Source organism: Pinus tabuliformis, chromosome 9 (genome assembly GCF_031772625.1).
Source record: "Pinus tabuliformis cultivar Carrire ecotype Pingquan chromosome 9, CPIR1, whole genome shotgun sequence".
NCBI classification, from domain to species: Eukaryota; Viridiplantae; Streptophyta; class Pinopsida; order Pinales; family Pinaceae; genus Pinus; species Pinus tabuliformis.
The window spans coordinates 1,271,877,427-1,271,887,281 of NC_142307.1; the positions used below are offsets into that span (position 1 = coordinate 1,271,877,427).

A 9,855-nucleotide genomic window follows, 5' to 3' on the forward strand; every position below is an offset into this window, starting at 1 on the left:
AGGATTAAGGAGGAAGACATAGCTAAAACAGCTTTTAGAACAAGGTATGGGCATTACGAGTTTGTGGTGCTACCCTTTGGGCTAACTAATGCCCCTGCAACTTTCATGTGCTTAATGAACAGCGTATTTCATCGATATTTGGATAGATTTGTGCTGATATTTATCGATGATATACTGATATACTCTCGTACCATGGAAGAGCATAAGGAGCACCTTAGATTGGTGCTACAAACCCTCCGAGAACACCAGTTATATGCTAAGTTCAGCAAGTGCGATTTCTTCAAGGAAGAAATACAGTATCTAGGCCATATAATCACAAAAGAAGGAATCACAGTGGACCCTGAAAAGATAAGGACCATAATGGAATGGCCCGTACCGAAAGATGTAGCAGACATCAGGTCCTTTATGGGGTTAGCTGGTTATTACAGACGCTTTGTAGAAGGTTTCTCAAGGGTAGCGTATCCTATCACCTCCCTACAGAAAAAAGGAAGAGCATTCAAATGGACCCCGGAATGTCAAAGAAGTTTTGAACAGCTTAAGCATCTGCTCACCACCGCACCCATTTTGAGCATAGCCGATCCTAATAAGGACTATGTGGTGTGCACTGATGCAAGCAAGGAGGGCGTGGGAGGTGTGTTGATGCAAGAAGGGAAAGTAATAGCTTATGAGTCAAGGAAACTCAAAGAGCATGAGTAGAAATATTCTACCTATGATTTAGAGTTGGTAGCCGTCATACACGCCTTGAAGATGTGGCGACATTATCTCATGGGGAGAAATTTTTTATTACTGACAAACCACCACAGTCTGACCAATTATTTTAGCCAACCCACTTTAAACATGAGACAAGCATGGTGGGTAGATTTCCTAAGTGGTTTTGACTTCGATATCAAACACCTGAAGGGGAGAGAAAATTGGGTGGCTGATGCCTTAAGTCGGAAGGTACAATGTTTGTACGAAATTTCCTTCAGTGAATGGAAAAATCCCTTCGAGGAAATGATAAAAAAAGCAGCAGAACAGGATGCTGAATACTAGCAAATAAAACAACAAGTACAGCAGTTTACCAGCGAGAAGAATCAACAAGGATATGAGGTAGATAATGCTGGAATGTTGTATTATAAAAAGAGGCTATATGTACCTAGTCAAAACAGTCTTAAAAATCTGATTTTGGACGAATTTCACATCAATCACTATGCTGGACACCCAGGGTATCAGAAAATGATCACTGCGCTTCGAAAAGAGTACTATTGGCCAGGTATGAAGAAGAATGTAGCCGAGTATTTAGCACGGTGTTTGGAGTGCCAACAAATTAAAGCAGAGCATCAACATCCAGCGGGATTATTGCAACCACTACCCATTCCGGAATGGAAGTGGGAAACCATTTCCATGGATTTTATAACAGGGCTGCCTAAGACAAAGAAGAATAACGACTCTATTATGGTGGTGGTAGACAAGTTAAGTAAAGCAACACATTTTATACATGTGCAATCCACCTATAGAGTTGTACAAATTGCCCATATCTTCATGCAGAATGTGTTTAAACTGCATGGAATTCCGAGGACGATAATTTCAGACCGTGACGTGAAATTCACGTCGGCCTTTTGGAAGACATTATTTGCAGAATTGGGGACACAGCTGAACTTCAGTACAGCGTACCACCCCCAGACCGACGGACAAACAGAGCGAGTGAACCAAGTGGTAGAAGACATGTTAAGAGCATATGTAATGCAGCAACCGATGCAGTGGGAGGAGTATTTGCACTTGGTTGAATTTGCATACAACAACGGGTATCATACCTCGTTACAAATGAGTCCCTTTGAGGTCTTATATGGGCGGAAATGCCGCACACCCTCAAGCTGGGGTGGACCTGAAGACAAATTAAGGTTAGGGCCAGAAATGCTTAAGGAAATGGAGGATATGGTGAAAAGGGTACGCTCTAATTTAAAAGCTGCCCAGGATAGGCAAAAGAGCTTTGCTGACCAGAAGAGGAGGTTCAAAGAATACCAAGTCGGTGACCATGTTTATGTGAGGATCCAAGCCAGAAAGAGTACACTGCAATGGAGCGGGTGTGCCAAATTGGCACCCCGATATTGTGGACCATTCCAAGTCTTGGCAAGAATTGGGCCAGTGGCTTACCAGCTCGCCCTGCCAAGTCACATCCGGGTCCACAATGTCTTCCATGTCTCTGTGTTAAAAAAATACGTTTATGATCCTAAACATGTGATTCGATGGCAGGATATACAGGTAAGGATTATTCCAGTAGATCAGTCTAAAAGTTTCCTTTAAAAGAAACTGATTTAGAATATTGCATGTGCAGGTCGAACCGGAAGGAGAAGTCTTGGTCGAGCCGCTGAGCATCCTCGACCGGAGAGAAGTACAGCTGCGGAAACGAGCTATTACCCAAGTTAAAGTGCAATGGCAGCACTTTGGGCCTGATGAGGCCACTTGGGAAGATGAGGAGCTCATGAAGAAAGCTTATCCGGAGCTGTTTCTGGTCAACGGACATCGGGACGATGTCCAATTTCAGGAGGGGGAGATGTAATGCCCCAGGTTAAATGTAACTATTTAATTTTACTGTGGTAAATGATGAACTGGATTGACAATATTATCGTTTGAATTTAAATAATATTAATTCTCTTCTTTTAAAGAGGATTTTTGTTAAAAGAAAAGGTTTTTTTTTTCTTTTTTTTATATAAAGAAACTGGCCACTTCTCAAGGGGGAAGTTGGAGGCAAGACAGTTGCCATGATTCCCAACCCTAACTGTTTTTTTTTTCCCCTGATTGGAAAGGTTTCCAAGGGGGAAAAAAGGCTCTGTGCTGTGGGGACAGACAGAGAAAGAGGAAAGCAAAAGAGGGAGAAAAAGGGAAGGCTATGTGCTATTGGGACAGACAGAGGAAGGAAACAAGCAACTGAGATTGGCTAAGTCTGGTGATGACCAGATAGCCTAGCACTAAGTGCAGACATCTTGTTTGGGGACGGTGGTCCTGCAAGAAAGCAAGGGGGGAGATTCTGGTCCCGGAGGATGAATCTCATGGACGGGTGGCAAATTGAAAGCAGGTGAACAGAGATGCATAGAGGTAATCTCAACTTTCAAGTATTTAACAAGCAACAGTGACCGCGGTAAGGACTGAATTGTTCTCTGTTTTCTTTTGTTCTAAAAAAGGAAACTCTAAAGCTTTGAGTGGGCATGCTGTATTAGATGATTGTAATGCTGTAGTTATTTATTTAGAAAATAGGGTAATGGGGTTCTGCTCACAGTGCCGATTAGATAATAGTTGGAGAACTCTATTGTAGGCTTGACGGTAAAATTTGAATTTGCTGACTGTAAAAGGGTGTATAATGTATACAGTAATTATGCTCAGAGCCCGTGGGCAGGGTTCCATTTCCTGAACCCTTGGTGAAGGGTAGTATTCCTGGAACCCCAGGCATAGGGTAGTACTTATGGAATTATTCCATGAATTAACTATGGCCGAGAATGAAGCCAAAAACAACTTCACAAGGAAAGATCGTCGTCGGAATTGACCCACTTACCGATAAAACCATAGATAGGGTGGCTACGCCATCTCTGTTAGTTTATAACATACAACACACTTCAAGAAAACAAACTGGGTATACAGGTGGCCGAGCACAATTTAAAGAAAAACAATAGCAGTAAGCTAATCAGTTCCCTTACTTTAGGGCTCTAAGACAGATGCATGATGACTCAGGGTATTTATACCCCAGTGACCATAACCCCGTTTGAGACTTACTGTCACATGTATTCACTGGGAATCGACATAGTTCATATACAAAAGAAATATAATTGAGCGACTGTAATTCTAAATCTCAAGGTGAGACGAGCAAATAGCTCTCAGGTGAGAATGATTAAGCCATTCATTTGTTACCGAATAAACAACAGAAAACTCAGTAGGAATTAAAGAACAGAAAACGCCAAATTGGTAATTATGGAAACCCTGCTACCACGCATGGAATTGTAATTCAGAAAAATAAGGCATCATAGCAAAACTGTAATATATAATTAAACATAAGAAAGAATAATTATATTCCATAGATGCATCGACCCAGGAAGGGTAGTTTCGTTATTCAATATAACCAAGCAAACCAATCAAGAACTAAGTACTGTATTTTGACATTCCGAACAGTCTAGGAAATCACGGTATTACAGCCAAAATCACTGGCAGAAGTCTGGTACTTGATAATCTCATACATGCATTGCTCAAATAACAAAACCGACTCGTCGGGAAAATAAGGTTTGACTCTCGACATGTGTTACCAGGCCAATTTTTCCCCGAACTGAGGTGCTCTTTAAAAATCAAAGGAAAACTCTATATTTAACTCAAAAATATACAGTAGTTACATTTACAGTAAAATAAGGGAAGCCAACAGAGAGCTCGAACCCAGTGTTTTTCTTGAAACCCAGCAGGGACCCAAATAACCAAAATCATAAAGGCAACTTAGCTAGCCAGAGGGAAGCCACGACGAGACTGGCCCTCTGTACAGGACAAATTATCTGAGCACCCCAAGCATAATATGCGTAAATTAAACACAATTCCAGTTCAGAAACCCTCATGCATTTGTTTCTGAGAGATGAGAGGAAAACAATGGACGTAGATAGACTGGCCTTAGGCCTCATACCTGGAATGCCGGAGCTCAAATCCATCTTTGCAGCACTGGGTTCCTAAGCAAAGCCAACTCCGAAGGTGGAGGTCTGACTGAGCTATAAATGCTTGTTATACAAGGCAAGTAAAAAAAAAAACAGATATTCTCTAGTATTTGTAACAGTGGCAACGTTTCTGTATGAGGAAAGTGTGAATGGTTACCTGTAGCCGCGTTCGAGTGCATAGTTCAGGTGGTGGCAGCATGAATGCCACCTAGTAGTAAACTGAAAACCAAGAGCCGAACGCACAGACCCAGAATGGAGGACGGCATCCCCGCGACAGCCTGGGAAATCGGCGACAAAATGAGCTTCTGCAAAGGGACCATGCAATGTGAATAGCTGTAAGTATCCCAAGGTGATAGATGTGTTGGGCAGTGCTGCACCTGCCACGTACAGTGGCAGTGCAGACATTAATGGAACATACCAAATCAACTACAGTGGGGTGGTGGAGTGGACAGCCCTGGACTCACGACTCATCCTTTCCTACCGAATTGACGGCATGTATCAAACCTTTCCGTAGCCAAAGTAAATATTGAGGATTGCCATCTTTGTTGGGAGATGGATCCTTGTACACGTAGACTAAAGAAATTAAATTATTTGCAGATTACACACGTTTGATATAACATGCCATGCGAAGTATTGGTATGTGAATATGTGTCATTGCAGGTAATTATAGTGATGGAGTACATAGGTTGCAATGCTGGTAATTTTAATAATAAAAAAAAAATTAGTTCGGAGTTATGACACATATTCATTTAAATAACCATATTAACTCCTCGTTCACAAATTTAATTAATATGCATAGCTCTTAAAAAGCATAGGAAATTTTTATTTTTTTTATTTTTTTAATAAGTTTTTTTTTAATAAAATATTATATATATGAGACACAACATAAATAATATCCATGGTAAAGTTAACATAAAAAAAATTTCCATTATAAGATTTTTTTTTTTTAAGTTGAGATAAAAGTATTGTGATTATAAAACCTTTTTTAAGTTAAGGTATAAAATATATTTGTAAGATTTTTTTTATCAATATTATTTTTTAGTCACACACAAAACATATAAAAAAAAATCAAAACTTTAAGTAGACCACATTTTCATGTTTTTGTTTCTATATATATAAATATATAATGTTTCAATTAAAAATATGATAGATTTATCTATTGAATAATGACTCTAATAAATTTAAAATGTAGAGTAATTTTCTAAACAACTTGAAGTTTTATTATACTTGGTCTTTCTACCATTACTCTTTAACTAAACTATAATACTACTTAAAAAAAATATAAAATATAATTTCCTCAAACTATTTTCTCAAACTATAATACCACTAACAAAAAAAAATAGAAAATCTAACCCAAAAAAATAGAAAATGTGATTTTCTATAATCATTTTTTCAATCCCTTAAACCAAACTATAATATCACTTAAAAAAAATTAAAAAATGTAATTTTCTACACAATTTGCTTCCAAAAAATTTCTAACAAAATATAATTTCCTCAAACCATTTTCTCAATCTTAAAATAAAATTAGATTATCAAAACAAATTTTAAAATTAGATTATGAAAACAAATCTTAACAACCATATTATCCATCCCACACAACATAATGTAATTTACTCCAACCTTTTTCTCAATCACACAACACAATGTAATTTACTCAAACCATTTTCTCAATCTTAAAACACGATTAGATTATTAAAACAATTCTTAACAACCACGTTATCTATCCCACACAACACATGAGCCACTTAGAAGTGTTTCCTCCTGCTCAAGAGGCACTTAGAAATATCATCGCTTTAATACTATTCATATTTGCATAGAAAGGTATAGGCTGGTGATAAATTCATTTCTTACCTATCCCAAGGAGTTTTTATTTTTTAATAAGTAGGCAGTACGTATGTCCAATGAGGTTACGAATACGTAGCTTTTAAAGGGAAATAGCATTCATTCCTAAACATTTTTAGGAATCGGGTCATATACTCCTTAAGATTTGTACGATTGCGATGGTCGTCATCAATGGAGCAACGGCGAATCGTTCCACAGTGGCTCCCATAGCTGCAGATAGTCAACATCGTCGTCTAAAATGTGCAGTGGTGCATTGTAAAATTCATGTTGCGCAGTCATGACAGCCAGCCCCGCTTCTGTGGAAGCCAATTTCGATTGCAACTCTGCTACTTTTTGCTGGAGATCGTTAATAACTCGTAAACAGCCATGGACAGGATCTCTGGCTCTTTCTTGCGCTTCGTACACTATACTGCTTGCCGCATCACCTCTCTACTCGCCGGAAGATCCTGTAATATTGGATAATCATCACAACATTACTACATTAATTAAGCAGCTATAAACTGGTTTTTATTTCCTTTGCATTTCCAACTTGTAAAGCTATTGAACAAACCCGTAGCATTCTCATGACATTTGCCTTCCCGAACACTCTGTGGACCAACAGGAACTTGTCGAGTTGTTCCTGAGGAAAATATGGCGCTAGCACGCATTCCTCTCTACATTTCTTTCTCTGCACCTTGCAAGCAGCACATCGAGATGTGGACAGAGTGTCGTTCATCTGCAAAACAAATGCACACGAAATCTCTTTGGTTAGGGTTAGGGTATTTTTTGAAGTATTATTGTTTTCCCTTCAGAACACATGAGACTTATGTCACCAATAGTATTTCGTACCTTTCTATTTCTCCCACAGTTTTCCGAAGCTGTCACCTTTACCCCTACCCGAAAGCCAACACTGCTGGCACAATGAACTGCACAATGAACTCGGAACGCTTCGCTTCTGCCTTTCATTTTATACTCCAAATCTTGGGAACTGATGCCCCTATCCTCCCAAACTAGTACTCCTCAATAAATCGCATTGCCCATTTCTGGGGTCTTACATTTGGGATGCTTGTTTTATAAAATTTTAAACTATATTGGACAAAAAAATCGCATTGCCCATTTCTGGGGTTTTACTTGTTTTTATAAAATTTTAAACCATAGTTGACCCAAAAAAAAAAATCACATTGCCCATTTCCGGGGTCTTACATGTGGGATGCTTGTTTTTGGCTGCATTACAACGAATCAAATGAATTCAATACAATCAGTGAAATAAGTTTAATCAAAATTAATGATTTTAATTACATCGTAAAGCGTTCCTTCTGAAACAAACTCCCTGCCATGCCAACTGTAACTTTGTCAGCCTTTGATTCCGATGTTAGACGATGGAAAGAGTGACTGCCATCGGATTGGAAAAACCAGTGTGAATCCGTTGAATCCGTTAATAGTCTGATGGTAGAAATAATTTTTAAGTTAATTTTATTGAAGAAATTTAATGGTTATAGCCATTGCTTTTCTGTTTTATGTACTCTTCCTATACTTTCCCATCCTCTTCCATCATGCAGCCCGAGGTTTGTCTTTACCTCATTTTTCTTGCAAATCTTGATAAAGTTTTGAATTACATTTTCTTTATAAAAGTTGTTAAACATTTGGTGTAAAGTATTAAATGTTGATATGATTGCAGTCATTTTGTTGATAAAGATTTTGAGAGCTTAGAAGTGAAGTTATTAAGTGCTAAAAACTTTCAGTGGATTTTCTTGATAGGAATTATGCAGCCCATTTGCATCTTATTTATGGAAAAAGCGATGCACGGATTTTTGATAGAAACTATTCACTGTTTAAAGAATTGTAGTGTTTTTTATTGATTAAAATTATTGAGTGCTTAAGAATTGTTGGCTGCATTTTCTTGATGGAAAATGTTAAATGTTTAACCATTTTTTTAATAGAAAATATTTATTTAAAAAACTATTTTTTATTTATTTATTATTAAATAGTTTAACTTTATTATCTTAAAATATTTTCTTATTTTAAAAACTTAAAAATTTATTTAAATAAAAAAATTTCAATTATAAAAAAAATTTAAATTATTTTTAATTTAATATTTTATCTATTTTATTACAATGATTAAACCATTAATTTTATGTTTAAATTTTTAACAGTATTTTTAAAATTTAGGAGGACTATCTTTTTAAAATGAATTTTTAAATTTGTTTGGGTTGATTATCTTTATATGTTCATCATAGGCATATTAACTGTGGGAATTTATTTTAGTTAGTAATATTAACTGTGAGAATTTATTTTAGTTAGTAAGTCTAAAGGCATGTATATCAAAAACCTCATCTTCAAAAATAGGTGTATGCTCAATAGAAACTATTCACAGTTTAAGGAAATGCAGTGCCTTTTACTGATTAAAATTATTGAGTGCCTAAGAATTGCCCGCTACATCTTCTTGATTGAAAATGTTGAGTGTTTAATGCGCCTTTATTGATTAAAATTATTAAGTGCTTAAGAATTGAAAATGTTGAGTGTTTAACACAATTTTATTGATTAAAATTATTAAGTGCTTAAGAATTGCCAACAACATCTTCGTGATCGAAAATGTTGGGTGTTTAACACGCTTTTATTGATTAAAATTATTAAGTGCTTAAGAATTGAAAATATTGAGTGTTTAACAAGCTTTTATTGATTAAAATTATTAAGTGCTTAAGAATTGAAAATGTTGAGTGTTTAACACAATTTTATTGATTAAAATTATTAAGTGTTTAAGAATTGCCAGCAACATCTTCGTGATCGAAAATGTTGAGTATTTAACACCCTGCATCTTCTTGATAGAAGTGATCGAAAATGTTGAGTATTTAACACCCTGCATCTTCTTGATAGAAAATATTTAGTTAAAAGACTATTTTTTATTTATTTTTTATTAAATAGTTTAACTTTATTATCTTAAAATATTTTCCCATTTAAAAAATTTATTTAAGTAAAAAAATTCAATTATAAAAAATTTTTAAATTATTTTTAATTTAATATTTTATTTATTTATTACAATGATTAAACCATTAATTATATGTTTAAGTTTTTAATAGTATTCCTAAAATTTAGGTCTAGCTTTTTAAACTAAATTTTTAAATTTGTTTGGGTTGATTATTTTTTATTTGTAAAATGAAATAAAATACGTTTTTTATTTAATGTTAATTATAAGATTAGTTTTTTAAACTGAATTTTTAAATTTGTTTGGGTTGATTATTTTTATATGTTCATCATAGGCATATTAACTATCAGAATTTTAGTTAGTAAGTCTAAAGGCATGTATATCAAAAACTTCATCTTCAAGAATAGGTGTATGCTCAATAGAATGTACCCAATCCCACCAATTAAAATA

The 9,855-nt window shown here is 35.7% G+C and overlaps 1 pseudogene; it reads right to left on the reverse strand.

Annotated features, from left to right (window-relative positions):
* Window positions 1-6,671: 6,671 nt before the first annotated feature.
* On the reverse strand, window positions 6,672-7,448 carry LOC149153189 (LOB domain-containing protein 23 pseudogene; annotated as a pseudogene).
* Between the last annotated feature and the right edge of the window lie 2,407 nt (window positions 7,449-9,855).